Source organism: Papio anubis, chromosome 4 (genome assembly GCF_008728515.1).
Source record: "Papio anubis isolate 15944 chromosome 4, Panubis1.0, whole genome shotgun sequence".
Taxonomy (NCBI): domain Eukaryota; kingdom Metazoa; phylum Chordata; class Mammalia; order Primates; family Cercopithecidae; genus Papio; species Papio anubis.
Genome location: NC_044979.1, coordinates 33895281 through 33912631, shown reverse-complemented (window position 1 = coordinate 33912631; position 17351 = coordinate 33895281). Strand labels below are relative to the sequence as shown.

The following is a 17351-nucleotide window of genomic DNA, read 5'->3' as shown; positions in this document are numbered from 1 at the left end:
AATGAAGTTTTAGTCTAATGCCCTTTTAATTTATCTCAGGTTATGCTAGTGGAGAATGGTTATGTTAATAGAGAGACACATTCCTTGTTGCACAACTGGTACCTCTTTATAGAACATCTATACGGCTATGATGAAACAGGGCTTTGAGGATATCACTGTGAAGACTGATTCTCATCAACACATCTTTTGCATAATTATCACTGATATCACCGGTGAAATAAAGCAGAGAACTCTTCTCCAATGACTTCTATCTTTTATATACTTTCTTTCTGGACCTACTACAGTAAAGCAGACAAAATCAATATTAAAATGTAAACTTTGCTCTTTTTCTTTATTAGAAAGCATGTCGACATGAAAACATTCTGATAATGAAATTCATAGACAAAGTTTAATGACTAATTCCACACTAGCTCAAGTCAGAGATAATTCACTCATTGAGCAAATGTTTAATTAATGAATCTTGATAATGAACAATTTACTGTGCATTTTCTTTATTTATCCTTTTCTCCTCCTCTTCTTCTTCTTCTTCTTCTTCTTCTTCTTCTTCTTCTTCTTCTTCTTCTTCTTCTTCTTCTTCTTTCTTCTTCTTTCTTCTTCTTCTTTTTTTTTTTGACAAGGTCTCATTCTGTCACCCAGGCTAGAGTGCAGTGGCATGACCTTAGCTCACTGCAGCCTTGACCTCCTGGGCTCAAGCAATCCATCCACCTCAGTCTCCTAAGTAGTTGAGACTATAGGTGTGTGTCACCACACCTGGCTAGTTTTTGTATTTTTTGTGGAGACGGGGGTTTGCCATGTTGACCGAGCTAGTCTCAAAATCCTGGGCTCGAGTCATCTGCCCATCTCAGCCTCCCAAAATGCAGGGATTACAGGCACGAGCCACTGCACCCAGACTTACCGTGCATTTTAGAGGATTCACATGTAAACAAACTTCACTTTCCTCAGTGTATCCAAATATATGTTAATTACTTGCCATGCAACACAGAATGGGAAAAGTTCTGCAGATAGTTGGCAAGAATATGCCATGCAAAAACAAAAGGAAGATAATACTTTCTAAGTGATTCCATTTATTTTTTAAAAATTGTACTGTGGAAACAACATACATACCTATCAATGGAGGACTGGTAAAATGAATTATGGCTCATGACTTTATATCAGAGTACCTGTAATACATGAAAAATAATAATAATAAAGAGTGTACATGGAAATATCTACTAATAAAATGATATACTTTTAATGTAGAATAGGTTTTAAAATTGGCAAATTATCAATAATAGTGCAAACTGAGTGGAGGTTATATGGGGGTTAATTTTCCTATATACTAAGTTTTAAATTTTCCCAAATAAAAAAAGCAAAAGGTAATAATTGGAAAGATTTCTATGTTGTTGTATGGAAATATTTTTGAGATAAAATGTCAATAAGAAGAAGTGAGGAGCAGAACTGAGTGGGGTGCAATGAAGAGGCAGAAAATGTATTTTATATATGCAAATACATACATTAAAATTGTGAAATGATTAAATAACTAAATGAGAGCCTTATGGTCCTCATAGAGAAGATATTGTTAGTTTGAACCATGAAAGGTGGATGATACTTTAACATATGATTGTGGAGTAAATCAATATTTGAATGGAAAAAAATATTATGAGAAAAGTGCCTGGAGTAGGAGCATGTGTAGAGCACGTAGGGAATAGCTAGGAGTCTGATCTTTCTGGGACATAAGATATGTGAAAGAGACTAATGGAAAACAGGGTAACAAAGTCAGCTGAGACTAGAGGGTAAGGGCCTGGTATGCCATGCTAAAGAGCAAGGGTTTTTCTTGGTCACTGTGGGTTTTAAGCAGGGTATTAAGTGATTAGAATTATATTTTCCAGTGACTCTGGCTAGGTGTTCAGGCTGATTGGAATGAGGAGAACCTAGAGACAGGACAAACAGAATCTTCTTACAAAGGTCAGGGGATTTGGCCACAGTGGTTTCCAACAATAATCAAGAATGAGGGGAGGGTTACCATGTAATAAAATTTTAGAGTGAGAAAAGAAGCAAAGAATAGTCTTCGAATTTAATGATGATAAGAAGTCATTGGTGAATCTATTTTTAAGATATATGAGTGTCTTAATCTGTTTGTGATGTTACAACAAAATACCTGAGACTGAATAATTTATAAATGGCAGAATTTATTTCTTACAGTTTTGGAGATGGAAAGTCTAAGATCAAGGCACAGAATTTGGTTCCTAGTGAGGGCCTTCTTGCTGTTTCCTCATATGGCATAAGGTGTCAGCACACAAAAAGGGGGCCTACCTAGTTTACTCTAGCCCTTTTAGAAGGTGGCTAATCCCATTCATGAGGGGACTGCCCTCATGACTTAATCATCAGCTAAAGGTCCCACCTCTTAATACTATCACGTTAGTGATTGTTTCTACACATTCCTTTTGGAGGCCATGTGGAACTTAGCAATGAACAAGAAAGAGAAATAATGGAACCCCAAATATTAATTCTATATCCAGATGAGGGTATTAAGAGACTATCTTTCTACGTATATTTTTTCTACAATGGTCATAAATTATTTGTGCAAGAAAGAAAATAACAATGAAATGTTGACAATCTTTGGGAGCATTTAGATAGTGAGAACACATGAAAACATTGCAAAAGCTATCCACAAAAGTGCTGATTGTTTCAGGTCAGAATTATCTCCTTCCGTAAAACCCTTTGAGCTCCATTTCTACATTCACAGTGATGTCCTGCCAGGAGTTTTCTTCCACTGCAGCTCTCCTATCTGATTGAGGTTTCATCACCTGTAGAACTATTGATCACACCTAGTGACCAAGGCATTAATATGTGAGGATAGAAAATGATCCTTATTTTCTACAGCTTCTTCTCATGCTCAGTGTTCTGCAGAGGTCTCTGTCGCTGACTTCCTCCCCAGGCAATTATAATTAAAACAACTAATTGTAATGTGAGTGATTACTATGCAATGTGCACTGTAACAGTTGATTTACATACATTAATTACAAGAATTCTCACAATGACACTATGGCATCCTTGCTATTATTTTCCCTATTGAACTTAGGAAGAAGTTGATATTTAGGGAGTATTAGGGACTTGTCCATAGCAAGCCAACCAGTAAGGAGGGAGGCATATATCACTCCCATCTTCCTGTCTTTTTGACTTCTCTAGAATGGGATTGGGCAATCTCTTTCCAGGAAACCATATGCTAAATGATTCAAAGTTTCATGGACAGCACAAGTGTTCTCCAAAAATTACTAATACAATTCATTCTATTTGATTTTTAGTAAAATCAAATTATGAAAAGTCAGAAGACCAGTGTTCTGGTTCTAGGTCTTCTAGTATGTATATAGGATAACCACTTCATCTTTTTGGGTCTTTGAGTTCTCTCACACAATAATGGGTTAATATTTGGCTATTTACGTCACAGTGCTGTTAGCAGTTACAAAGATAGCTCTGTGAATGTTTTCCATAAACCATAAAATGCCTTAAAATTATCCAGATTCTCCTAAAAACCTCCTTGCTTTTCTGCCCTCCACCCCCAGGAGATGAACATTCCAAGTCTATTTCCAGGGGAGTGCCTGCTATCTAAATGAAAAGTATTTGTAAAAGGCAGGGCTCTGAACTACTGTTCCTCCTATGCAGGATTTTACTTGCAAAATACTCCTAAACCTTAGATGAAAAGACAGATTATAATATTAATGGTTTTACTTTTCAAAATACTACATTTGTGGTTGAACCCAAAGGTTGAAATGCTAAAAGTCATACCAGGGATTATAAGGTTTCTAGTAACTTTTTTTTTCCTGGAAAAACAAACAGCCCGTTTGTTTTCAGCCACTTCCAAACTCCTATATCTATGTTTTCATTTATTCAACATTTTTGAAAACCTACTCAAGTGCCTCATAGCCCAGTGCTTAAGTAGGCAAGACTATAATATTCATCTTGGCTTGAGATAGGGAAAGGAGCTCTGGGTGGATTGAATAGGATGTACAGTGGCTTGTATGCAAAACAGAGCTTAGACTGTTTAGAGAACTGAAAGTAGATCTGCAGAATTAGGATGGGATCAGCGGATTTTCCAAAAATGACATTCAAGCACTAAAGAGCCAAAGCCCTTTTATTATATGTTGAAATTTTGGACTTTATCTTCAGGATAATAAGGAATCATTGATGGATTTTAGACATAAACCAATTTTTATATTTTTCAAATATCACTGTAGTTACCATGTAGAGAATAATAGATTGGATGGATGATGTCAGATTTGTCCCCAGGTTTCCCCTGTTGCAGCCTTTATTTTTTTTTTTTATTGCTTTTTTAAAAAATCAACTTTGCTGTGATATAAATTACATAAAATGTACCCAATTCAAATGTAAAGTTATGCACCTAGAATAATATACACGCCACCACAATCAATATATAGACTAATTTCATCACCCATAAGTTCTATCCTGCTCACCTACTATCAATCTCTTCCTTCTCTCCTCAGCCGTCACATCTAGCTCTAGAGAAGGAACCACTGATAGGCCTTTTGTCACACTGGATAGCTTTGGTTTTCTAGAATGTCATATTAATGGCATCTTAGGAGAAGTATTCTTCTGAATCAGGTTTGTACTCAGCATAATGCTTCTGAGATTCACTCACATTGTTATGCATATTACTAGTGCATTCCCTTTTATCATGTATAGTATTCTATTTTATGGATAGGTCGCAATTTGTTTTTTCCAATAATGTGTCTATGGACATTTGGGTTATTTTCCAGTTTCCAGCTATTATAAATAATGCCTCTATGAACATTTGTATATAAGCATTTGTGTAAGTATAAGATCACATTTCTCTTGCAGAAATACCTAAGAATGAAATAACTAGGACATTTGGTAAGTAAGAGTTATATTTAACTATATAAATAATTACAAAACTATTTTCCAAAGGGATTATGACATTTTACATTCCCATCAGCAACATGAGGGTTCCAATCATTCCACACCCGTACCAACACTAGATGTTGTCAATCTTTCTAATTTTGGACATTCTAGTGGGTATGTAGAGTGTAGTGATATCTCACTAAAGTTTTAATTTGCATTTCTCTAATAACTAATGATGTTAAGCACCTTTTTATGTACTTTTTTGCCATATATCTTCTTTGGTAAGTGTATATTAAAATTGTTTGCTTCTTCTCTGATTGGAGTCTTTTGTCTTATGATTGAGTTGTAAGGCCTTTTTTAACATACTCTCAGAAATGTGTATTACAGATACATTCTGCTAGTCTGAGGCTTACCTTTTGATTTTTTAAAAAGGTGTCCATGAAAGAGTAGAAAGTCTAAGAGTTTGACAGAATTGGATAGCACTGGTCTGAATAGCTAAAAGGCAGAGATTGATACATGGATAAAATGTAAGATCTGATATGTTGGCTAGAAAGGTACACTTAAATATAAAGATATAAGTAGTTTAAAAGCATACAGATGAGAAAAGATACATATACAATGGAATAAGAAGAAGACTGGAGTGAAGTCAGGAAACAACAGGTGCTGGAAAGGATGTGGAGAAATGGGAACACTTTTACACTGTTGGTGGGACTGTAAACTAATTCAACCATTGTGGAAGACAGTGTGGTGATTCCTCAAGGATCTAGAACTAGAAATGCCATTTGACCCAGACATCCCATTACTACTGGGTATATACCCAAAGGATTATAAATCATGCTGCTATAAAGACACATGCACACGTATGTTTATTACAGCACGATGCACAATAGCAAAGACTTGGAACTAACTCAAATGTCCATCAATGATAGACTGGATTAAGAAAATGTGGTACATATACACCATGGAATACTATGCAGTCATAAAAAAAGATGAGTTCATGTCCTTCGTAGGGATGTGGATGAAGCTGGAAACCATCATTCTCAGCAAACTATCACAATGACAGAAAACCAAACACCGCATGTTCTCACTCATAGGTGGGAATTGAACAATGAGAACACTTGGACACAGGGTGGAGAACGTCACACACTGGGGCCTATCATGGGGTGGAGGGAGAGGGGAGGGATAGCATTAGGAGATATACGTAATGTAAATGATGAGTTAGTGGATGCAGCACACCAACATGGTGCATGTATACATATGTAACAAACCTGCACGTTGTGCACATGTACCCTAGAACTTAAAGTATATATAAAAAAGGTTCCCAAGACAAAAAGTATTATTAGAGATAAAGAGGGTTATTTCATAATGATAAAGGCAACAATGTATTAGGAAGACATAACATTATGAATGTGTGTATGCCTAATTACAGAGTTTTGAAATATATTAAAAATAAAGCAAAACTTTATATAATTAAAGGAATAAGTAGGCAATTTCACAGTTTTAATAAGAGATTTTAATAGTTTTCCTTTGGTAACATAAATCAGTACATGGCTTAAATCTAATTAATTTTCACTGACCACTAGACCCAGCAACTAAAAATTACCCATTCTTTTCAGGTTCACCTGGTACATGCATCAAGTAAGACAATAACACATTTCTGTAAATTTAAAAGAATCAAAATCACATGGAGTGCATTTTCTGACCACAACAGAACCTAATCAGGAATTAGTCAAAATAAGATATCTAGAAAAACCTCCCACATAACTGGAAATTTTAAAATACACTTTTAAATAATTCATAGGTCAATTAACTTTTAACAACTTTTTGTGTAAATGTTTAATTATTTTTTAAGAAAGGACAAATGATAAAACTTTCCACAATGATTTCACAGAGTTACTTTGAGGATGAAGTGAGGTAATGGAGATAAGATTGTTTTAGCCAGGTGTGGTGGCTCACGCCTGTAATTCCAGCACTTTGGGAGGCCGAGACAGGTGGATCACGAGGTCAGGAGTTCAAGACCAGCCTGGTCAACATGGTGAAACCCCCGCCCCTAGTAAAAATGCAAAAATTAGCCAGGCGTGGTGGCAGGCACCTATAATCCCAGCTACTCGGGAGGCTGAGGCAGGGAATTGCTTGAACCTGGAGGCAGAGTTTGTAGTGAGCCGAGATCACGCCTCCAGCCTGGGCGACACAGTGAGACTCCGTCTCAAAAAAAAAAAAAAAAAAAAGAATTGTTTTGACTATTTGAAGGTAGTATACAAATGCAACTTTCTCTAGAAATAAAGACTTTGAAACCTTCTCTGATAGTAAAACTACTTCTAGTGTTATCTTTTTTAGCCAAAGAGGACAATTATATGCAAAAGGAGAAAAATCATGGTGACTTTTGTGACTGACACTTCTGACTTCATGAAAGGCAGTATCTCTCCTATGAATATATGGCTGCTCTTCAAACCCCACTACTATCATCACTACTTTCTTCCTTGATTCTTCACATATCATGTTTGTCATGAGGAATGAAGCATTCTTCTTGAGAAAACTGGGTAACATTGTATTCTTACACAGAAGCTGGTAAACTAAGGCAATTGATGGTACATTTTAGGACTCCTACTAGTACAACTCTCTACTCTATCTTTTTATTTTTTCTGTTCATTTTCTTCCCATCCCCCTATACCCTCTAATTCTTTTCTCTTTCTCATTTCCTCCTCCTCACCACTTGTCTCCGTTTTATCTCAATTGTTAAAACTAATCTCATGATAGAATCCGGAACTAAGGGTGTCTCTCTTAGTTTGGTTGAGAAAAAATTCAATATCTTTTCAAGATTAGTCGATGCTGTGGCCCAAAGTAGGGACTCTAATCTGATATAATCTGTTTCCTCTGACCATTAGTTACACCTTTAAATTTTAAATTCAGACGACGCCTATGAGAAATGTCTTGTCAAATGGCTTTTTCCCTTCTCTGAAAAATGCCTTGTAGGCTGATTTGATAGTCACCAGTGCTTCCCATATTTTCTTTTTTTAATGACTTGGGGTTTGGTTCTAAACCTTCATGATGTCCTCCAGGATCAGTTTATACCAAAATGTATGTCACCTTCCTGGATCTGTCTGTCCTTGACCAATCTGTCACTCAGCTTCTGCCTCTGTGATTTCTCTCACAGTACTTCTCATTCTTAGTTGCTCAGTTGCTTTCTTTGATTTCCTTATCCCTTCATCTCCTAAATCTTAACATTGTATGAGAACATTCTTGACATTATGCTTCTTTCTTGCCTGGCTTCCTAACCAGATTCAGTCAGTTCTTTTAAAACGGGACATTCTTCTTTACTCTTCTCAAAGACACTTCTGGACACTTCTGATGAAAGAGCCACCTATAAAACTACATGTGATTCTTCTGCCCAAAATTTTAGCAACTGCAAATACAATTCTCTTTTGGTCAAAATAACATAGGTGAATAGAAATACCTTTTTTGTTTTTGTGTAATTTTACTGTGGAGACCTCAGTTACTTGGGGGCATTCTAAGTATATAGACAACACCAACATTAGTGCATGTTACAAACAGAGAAAAACAAAGGAATTAAAAATTGCCACATATTTGAAGAACAACAATCAGTATTGTCTTTTCCGGAGTAACTTGCTGCACACAAAAGGAGTTAATAATCCCTGACTAGTATAAAGTGTTCCTTTATTTTACCCCTATGTTTCGGTCCTACTTCAGGTTCAGTCATTGCATATGACTGGTAGGGTTATGTCCGACTGTAATCTATTTTATTTAACGTAAAATTTGTAAGACATTGTACTCAGAGCTTGACCTGTTTGAATATAATCCATATGACCAAACTCCAAATCAGGTGCTATTGTGACCTTCACTGTATAAATTATGAGCCAGTGTATAAATTATGAGCCACTGTATAAATTATGAGTCAATGGAATCAGATAAACCAAACTTTGACTATAGTACATCAATTTTGTAATGTCTAATGTTGGTTTACTTACTTAACTTGCATCAGCATAAATGCTTTCATCAGGAAAATTTCTGTTTGATTGGCAAAAGAGGCCATTTTACACACAGGCCTCAAAATACAGGTCTCAAAAGGTAGTCTGGGGAAATTCCAGTTATCGGAATCATTTGTCTAAGCTGTAACTAATCTTGAGACTAGCATAGGAGGCATTCTCCTCCCACACATATACCTTCAGAGAGACATGAGAGAATTAGTGATGATACGGGCTTGGTCCTTGAAAAAAAAAAAAAGAAAAAAAAAAAAGAAAAGAAAACAACAACAAAAAAACCAAGTGAGTACAAATGTCATAATTTTGCAAAGACAAGAAGGAAAATGCAATGATGGCTGTATGATAGATGCTGCCATATACATGTGGTAGAAGCTTACTGGCCCTTAAACATAGATACCAGTGTACCATAAATGGAGAAAAGTAGCAGCTCTGCTAGAATTTCTAGAAAAATTACATCAGATGTGTGGGTTTTCATTATAACAGGTTGGCAGCATGAAAGTTTCTACTTGATTACCTGGTTTTGTCAGGTAAACACAAATAATAAGAGGCCAGAGATTAGCTGAAGACTAGGAATGTATTCATTTTAAATACTTGTCATATAAACAAAATTCTGCTGTGTAGTGAGTTTATTATTATCCGTGATAGACAATACCTGATCTCTTTGTTTCAGTAGAAAAGACCAACACTGATTAGATTTATAAATAATAAATAAGACATGAAGAAGTAACGAAGTATGCTATGAAACACAAGAATCAGGGTAGCCTAATTAATAGATTTAGTGGAGTTGAGGGAAACATTTTTTGGTAATCAAATTTGAAATTTGCCTAAAAAGTGAGAACGATATAAACTATTACTGTTATTTTGGCTATAAGAGTTTGGTATACTACAAAAGAAATGGCAATTCATTTTATTATGAGAAATAATGGAGTTCAAACCCTGATTGCAACTTAAACCTGTGATAGTGAAAGTTAAAAGAAAATTAAGCATTTTCCTAAATGGGAAAACAGGCAAATTCTTTGGATACCATACACCTAGCATGACTTGGAAAATCTAGACACCATACCAAAGCTTTCTCAATCACTAAATATTACATAATTTTGGATAGGATACCTAAAACTCTGCTTCTTCCTTCTTGAAATTATAAAGAAATAACAATATCATTATAGTGTATTTTATAGAGACATAATCTGGTGAAATAAGAGGTGTCCAAATTCCTTAAATACTTGCATAATAATTTAATGAATAGTTGTATAATAATGCAACATATAATTACTATCCTGATGAATACCAATAAGTTTTTAAAAATTACATGAGAAAATCCTATATTGCTCTCAGAGCAGATTCCTGATGGTATAAGTGATCAGTTAATATTATTTCCTTTCCACTGTCCATTCTCTTTCTTGAGAAGTAAAATATGAATTCAGACAGAAAATATCCATGTCAAAAAATGTGGAGAGCAGTCAAAAGCAAATGAGCAGACTTCTTCATGAATATTTAAAATAGCCAGTATGAAAGTACACTTCCATGTGTGCTAATTTCTGTTATTTTAAAAGTCATTTGTGGTTTTAGCTCATGGAGGATGAATCTTAAAGAATTTATTTTCCTGTGCAGGATAATCAGGTTGCAAAGAAACAATCAATGAGTGACTACAATGCACTTTGCTACTATCAACACTAATAAGAGAAAATCTGATTTTCAACTCATAGTAACTAGTCTGATTTTTAAATTAGGGTCTTATTTCCTATTCTCAGAAAATAAGCAAGCTACTCCTTCTCTGTCTTGATAGCCAGCTAGCTAGCTAGCTAGCTAGCTAGATAGACAGACAGATAAATAATTTTCCTTCTTGTCATACCAATTATAATGACCAATGGTAATTTGAAGCTAAGTTTCCAACGACTAAACAGTAAGAGAAAGATATTACTGATGCCTGAAAGAATTCTATTGTGCTGTTTCTCTTGGGCTCTAATATATATCCACTGCATAAGAATGCAATATCAGATCTAAGTGTGGTATTTCCATTTGTGAGCAGGGCACCAGCTGTCTTCTTAAATTTCCATGCCACTTAATCTAGCTCTAAGCTTGGTTAGCTTTCAATTCACAAAGAAGGCAACAACAACTACACAGGGTCACATTTTCAGCAAGGTCTCTGAGGTAATGAAGTGTACAAAGTATGCTAATAAGGAGAGAGCAGCTAAGTTAATTCCTTGAGGCAGGTGCAAATACATGGTTCTAAGATCCACTTTTTGGTGCAGTGCAAGAAGCGACCTGTGAATGGGAGGAGTTAACATTGGAAGCCAAGAATTTTAGCATTTCCCAGCATTGTTTGGGGATTACGATTACCACTTATTACCTTGCAGGTCCACTTCTACCTGCATAATCCTCAAAGGGTCAAACCCCCTAGGTGGTCATCTAGAGAACCACTCACATCAAAATTATCTGCTGCTTTAGTCATCTATATTCACACAATAAACTAGCAAAAGAGAAAATATTGATATGCCTATTCTAATCACCACTAAGATTTGTCATAGGCTACTTGTCTATTTGTCACAATTTCAAAGTCCTTCATGCCTACACTAGGTCAGAGGAAGATATTTAAATGGGCTTTTCATCAGTGTTTTTAAACAGTCAACTAATTTTGTCAGAATATGATGTAAAGGGTTTGAGATGAGGACATTCCTTTTAAAATAACTTCTCAATTTACTCTCAAATATGCATTTGTCACAGAAGATGGTTTATCAATATTTAAATCACTGAATTAAACCTATATCACATAAACACACAGAAAATCCATGGAAAACAAAAATTCTAAAAGTTACCGAGAAATCATATATCACTCGTAGGCATACCTTATGCCATTTTAAGATAAATAAATAGCTGATAGACATAATCTGGAGTATATCGTAGCATTAGAATCACAGAATATTAATGTTACCAGGTATGCTGCTGTATTGCTCCCCCTTTACCACTCCAATGCTGTGTAACAAAACACCCCAAAACTCAGTGTGATAAAATGACAAAATTTGTTCTCATGTTACTAGGTCACTCAGCATGCCTCTGCTTCACTTTACTAACTGTGGGGCTGCTGATGTTCTGCATCAGGCTATGAATTGATCCAAGTCTGCCTCATAAGTCTCTTATTACCCCAGCTCTCTCGGGATGTTCTAATGACAGAATCTGGAAGATCCTAGATTGGTAAATAAAAACATGTGATGCTTCTTACAGCTTAGAGTCAAAATTCTAGCCCTTGAAACTCACACATGGTTACTTCTCCCAAATTCTATTGGCTGAAGCAAGTCCCAAAGAGGAGAAGAAGCATACTCCTCCCAAAGAAGTAGGTGGAGGAGTGATTATTGCTGAACAAAAAGTGATTCTACTCAAACTGTAAACAGTAGCCAAATTCATTAATTTATAGAGAGGTATCAGAACATGTGTGCATGTGACACACACACAGAGAGAGAGAGAGAGAGAGAGAGACATCCAAGGGCATACTACATGTTAATTTCAGAACTGGAATAATAACAATATACTTCATCTTTTTAAATGGGAAATTCCACTATACTTTAATATAATGCTCTAAATTCTGTACCCACTTGGAAACTGATATTTTTACTAAGTCATATATGAACATTTGCACCTTGACTATTCACTGGAGGATGCAAGAATATATTTTCAGGGTTTTTAAAAATGGATAGTTTCTTCCTCCAGACCCACTAGACACACACACACAAACACACACACACACACACACACAAACACACACACACACACACACACAAACATATGTTCACACATATACAGTAGAGGGAAGGAGGGAGGGAGAAAGAGGGAAAAAATACAAATGTAGCAATACAATTATTTAACAAATGTAAGCTAAGCCAGCCCTAACTGAATTTAGAGCTGCAGTTTTTTTCTAGGAGCTTAGGAATTTCACAAACAAAATGGAAGCTGCCAGGTGATCCCCTTAATAAGTTTGTCATTGTTTAATATGAATGTGAAGTGTAGCTTGGTAATCAAGGCAACAAACCTAACATAGCCAAGAATTTGTGTTCCTTCTTCTTCAGTAGGGATGGAAAACAATTTTTTAAAATTTACATGACCCTTTTTTTACTCTCAGGAAAGGAGGATGTGCTGATAAGATAGGTTGATCAGAAGCTACAGGAAGTAAAGACATTTTCTTTCTTGACATTATCCTATGAATATCAAAAAAGGAATTACTATTACAAAAAATACTATTACAGCTGTGACTTATGATATGTACTGAACAGCCTGTAAATCTCACCTCATGTCACTCCGGAATTCTCTCACCACACATTTACTGAGCTGCAGATGGTCTTCTTGCTTTCCCGATGGCAGATATCTCTAAACTGTTGGAATTATCCAACACTTAACTTTTTAAACAAGTTTTCAAAAACTTCCTACAGATTTTTTCTTTAGTGCAATGAATGTAGAAAAAGACATGTAGTTCTCCCCGAGCACCCTAAGCTAAGCAATCCACCTTGGTTGAGAGCTGTTATGTTGGTTTATTAAAGAAGACAGGATATAGAATCACATTTACAAGGCAAAAGGCAAATTTACACTTTCTTGACAATAATGACTCTACTCTTTTTATAATTTTATGTTGTGTTTCTTTCCAATTTATGTTTTGGTGTTTCATACATTTATAATGCAATACCATGGAGTTTATCTGCCAAATATTTTCCTCGCTTTGAGTTTCCATTAAATTAATGGGAAAATAAACATCTTCTAATAGAAACCCCTACATCCTCCTCATAGGCATAACTATTAATTTTTCCTCTGCAGGCTTTTAAATTAATATTTTCTGCTCATGAAAGGGGAGGGGTGGCTTAAAAGTCTTTAAGACAAAATTGGTCTTTCTGTAGCTAAACATAAAGAAAATATCTTCTTTTTCTTCTCTGTAGTTTGCCTTCATCTCTCACCATAAATAGAAGAGTTAATTGGGAAGAATAAGAGTATTTTTTGATATGGCAACAAAAGGGATGCAGAAGGAAATGATAGAAAAGCCAGTGTTTTTACTTTTTTATTAACTTTGTTATTTATGAAACCATTTTAAAGAAATGTGTTTTCCAAAGGAAGCAGACCAGACACCCACTACTGCTTCAAGCATACCTACACTGTATTGGAAAATATAAAATGAATGGGTTTTGGAGTCAGATATTTCCATTTCTGCAAATAACAAGCTATACAACCTTGAGTGAGATATTTAATCTCTATGAGTTTCAGTTTCTTTCCTTGGAAAAACAGGGATAAAATAATACCAATTTCATAGCATTGTTATGAGGATTAAGAAATAGGTGAAGTGCTTGATCCTTGGTGGCACTTGGTGGGTACTTGGTCCTTGGTGGGTACTCAGTAAATGATAGCATTTACTATTTGGAAAATAGTAATACATGGCAAGCAAAAAGAGTTAAACATTTGGAGTATAAAACAGATCTAGGTTAAAATTCAGCCCCCCTCAAGGCTCCTTGAAGGAGTACTGGTGAATTTCGCCTACATAAGACTTAGTTTCTGCATTTTTATAGGGTCACAGTGTTTGAGGAGAGTTGCTGGCTCTTGGACCCTTGCTTGGTACACAGTTGTTATTAGTAAGTGATGCCTATTAATACAGCAGTAGTGGTGGAAGTCATGGCAGTAGTACTCATAGTGAGCCTATGAAAATTCTTATTTAATAAAATTATTGTAATTTAGTTTTCCTAATGTAATATTTTAGACCCATTTCCAGATAGAAGTACAGTGAAATCTTTCTAAGAATCCCTCCTGAAACCACATTTCTCTTCTGACACCTTCACAATCCCCAAACATACGCACTCCTATAAGAGAACACTTGCAGGATTGTCTTTGACCCCCTGTCTTAGTCTTCATACTGTATATACACACAGACAGAGATTTATTTTAAGGAACTAGCTAATAGGATTGTGGAGACTGGCAAGTCAAAAATCTACAGGGTGGGCAGGCAAGCTGGAGACCCAGAAAGAGCCAAAGCTGCAGTTCAAGTCCGAAGGCCTCTGCTGCAGAACTCCTTTTTTTTTCTTCTTCTTCTTTTTTGCTTTGTTCAGCCTTTAATTGATGAGATGAGACCAGCTCACATTAAAGAGGGCAGGCTGTTTTAATCAAAATCCATAAATCCAAATGTTGATCTCACCCCTTAAAACTCTCACAGGAACATCCAGAATAGTGTTTGACCACATATCTGGGCACTGTTGCCTAGACAAGTTGACACATGAAATTAACCATCACACGTGGCTATCACAGTCCTAGTAGGATAATCTCTTATTGGTGGGGAGGACTCATATGCACTAGAGGTCCCTAAGGTATCAGAAAGGAAGGGGTTCAGTCTTTTCATCCTTTGCCTTTTTGACTTAACTTCCATTTTTCTTTAACCTTCTGGGGAATATCATGAAAAGTGAAATCTCTTTGGAGAAAACCTAGACATTTTAAATTTGATAGGTAAGGTTGCAATACAGAAGAAAGAGTGTTCCTGTCTTGTAGATATTCAACTGCCTGGATCACCTGCTCACCACCTGACAATCCATGCCACCTTCCAGAGCATAAAGATCTGTGACATTGCTCTTTCAACATCCTGCAAGAAAGCAACTTGTTGTAATAATCTATATTTTGGGCCACTAATCTTATATTCTGCTGCTTATCAAGAAGGTAGTTGACATGTTCCAGCAAGGCACACATGAAATAAATATTATTTCCATTTAGAGGAAATAGGTATAAAGAAGGTACAGGAGGAATAACTTTTTGGCTGACACAATTCTTAATGTTTCTTCAGATGCTGTTTTTTTTTTTTTTTTTTTTTTTTTTTTTTTGAGACGGAGTCTCGCGCTGTGTCACCCAGGCTGGAGTGCAGTGGCGCGATCTCGGCTCACTGCAAGCTCCGCCTCCCAGGTTCACGCCATTCTCCTGCCTCAGCCTCCGAGTAGCTGGGACTACAGGCGCCCGCCACCACGCCCGGCTAGTTTTTTTGTATTTTTAGTAGAGACGGGGTTTCACCATGTTAGCCAGGATGGTCTCGATCTCCTGACCTCGTGATCCACCCGCCTCGGCCTCCCAAAGTGCTGGGATTACAGGCTTGAGCCACCGCGCCCGGCCAGATGCTGTTAATATTGGTAACTCAACTGACCAAATTTGTCTTTTTGATTGGTTTTATTTAAGGACCAAAAAAAGGCCCTTTTTGTATAAATAGTACCAACAAAGCTAATATTAAAAAAAATTCATCCAACCAGTGTATCTCTTTATATATTAACTTTAAATAATTGGTTTGATTTCTTTTCCCTCTGCCACTTTGAGTTGATTATATTTATATTAATTTTAGATAATATACCCAAACTTTAATCCAAGGACAATTGTAGGATTGGCTGCATATGAATCACCTTGGGAGATTTACAATAAAACACAGTCTTGGTACCTATTTCTAGTCCTTCAGATTCAGAAGGCCCTGGTGCAGGAATCTTTAACAAAGATCAATTTACGCTAATGGTGACAGTCTTAAATTTGCCACATCTAACCCCAAACTGGCCATTCAGATGATAGAGATTTCTATAGTTTCCTTTGGATGTCTTGCTCTGATCACGTTGGTGATTTATCAGTCAGATTACTTGATCCATCCTTATAACTTAGTTTGTATAACACTGGAACAATTTCAGAGCACTGGCTTCCAAGTGGGAACTGTAGAGAAAATATACATTGATGATTACTCTTTCTTTCTCCTTTTCTATTTGTTGAGATCATTGGTGACTCTTTCCATATGTGTTCCCCAATATGGCAAGTGAGTAAATGAATGGATAAACAATGACACCATATCCTGAATAGGAGGTGGAATCCTGAGAAGGGACTAGATTTGAGTGTCCTAGTGGACCATCCTTGAGTCCTATAAACTCTAGCTTCTGATAAGGGGAATACTGTGGCATTTCTGAGCTGAGTTGACAGAGCCTTTCCAGGGACTGTCTCTGCAAGGCCTAGAGACACCCTTGTTATATAAGCCCCTGACATGACCAAAGAAGTTGCATCTCCTATTCCTGCTGTTGTCAATCAATTTTACCAGCTCCACAGCTGCAGGTCTCAGCTCCTAAATCCAGCCAGTTATTTAGCTAACTCTTGTTATTAGTCAGAAATTGAAGGTGAGAGATGTGGATCTGTGCCGACTTCCTTTCCAACATTGAAATGGAGGAGGCAAAACTGAAAATACATGCAAACCTCGAAAGAGTCATTTTATTGCACATAGGGCAGCACTTATTTTGTAGGAATTGTCCAAGATATCAGGGGTATGGGCATCTAAAAAACAAGTGTGCCTTAATTTCTAAAGTATTTAGGAAAAAAAAATTTTATGTAAGAATGTCAGCAATTTGGCAAAAGACTTTTAAAAAAGACAGTCTAGTTTGTAAAAATGTTTCAATATGGGACAAATGTGGTATTTTTCCAATGTAGTTACTTGGAAAAGAAACAGCTGCAAACATTTAAAAGGAACTG

General features: G+C 36.2%; 1 long non-coding RNA gene across 13 annotated transcripts in view; it reads left to right on the top strand.

Annotated features, from left to right (window-relative positions):
- The window catches only part of LOC116274474, a 138086-nt gene that overhangs the window by 102074 nt on the left and 18661 nt on the right, over positions 1–17351 (top strand). For 11 of the 13 annotated variants that reach the window (XR_004183135.1, XR_004183130.1, XR_004183137.1 and 8 more), the window contains one exon: positions 40–127. The exons of 1 other annotated variant lie outside the window; for it this stretch is intronic. This is a non-coding gene — a long non-coding RNA (uncharacterized LOC116274474). Of the gene's footprint in view, positions 1–39; positions 128–4481; positions 4552–17351 lie in introns of those variants that run through there. One more of the 13 variants, XR_004183142.1, reaches the window with a different exon arrangement.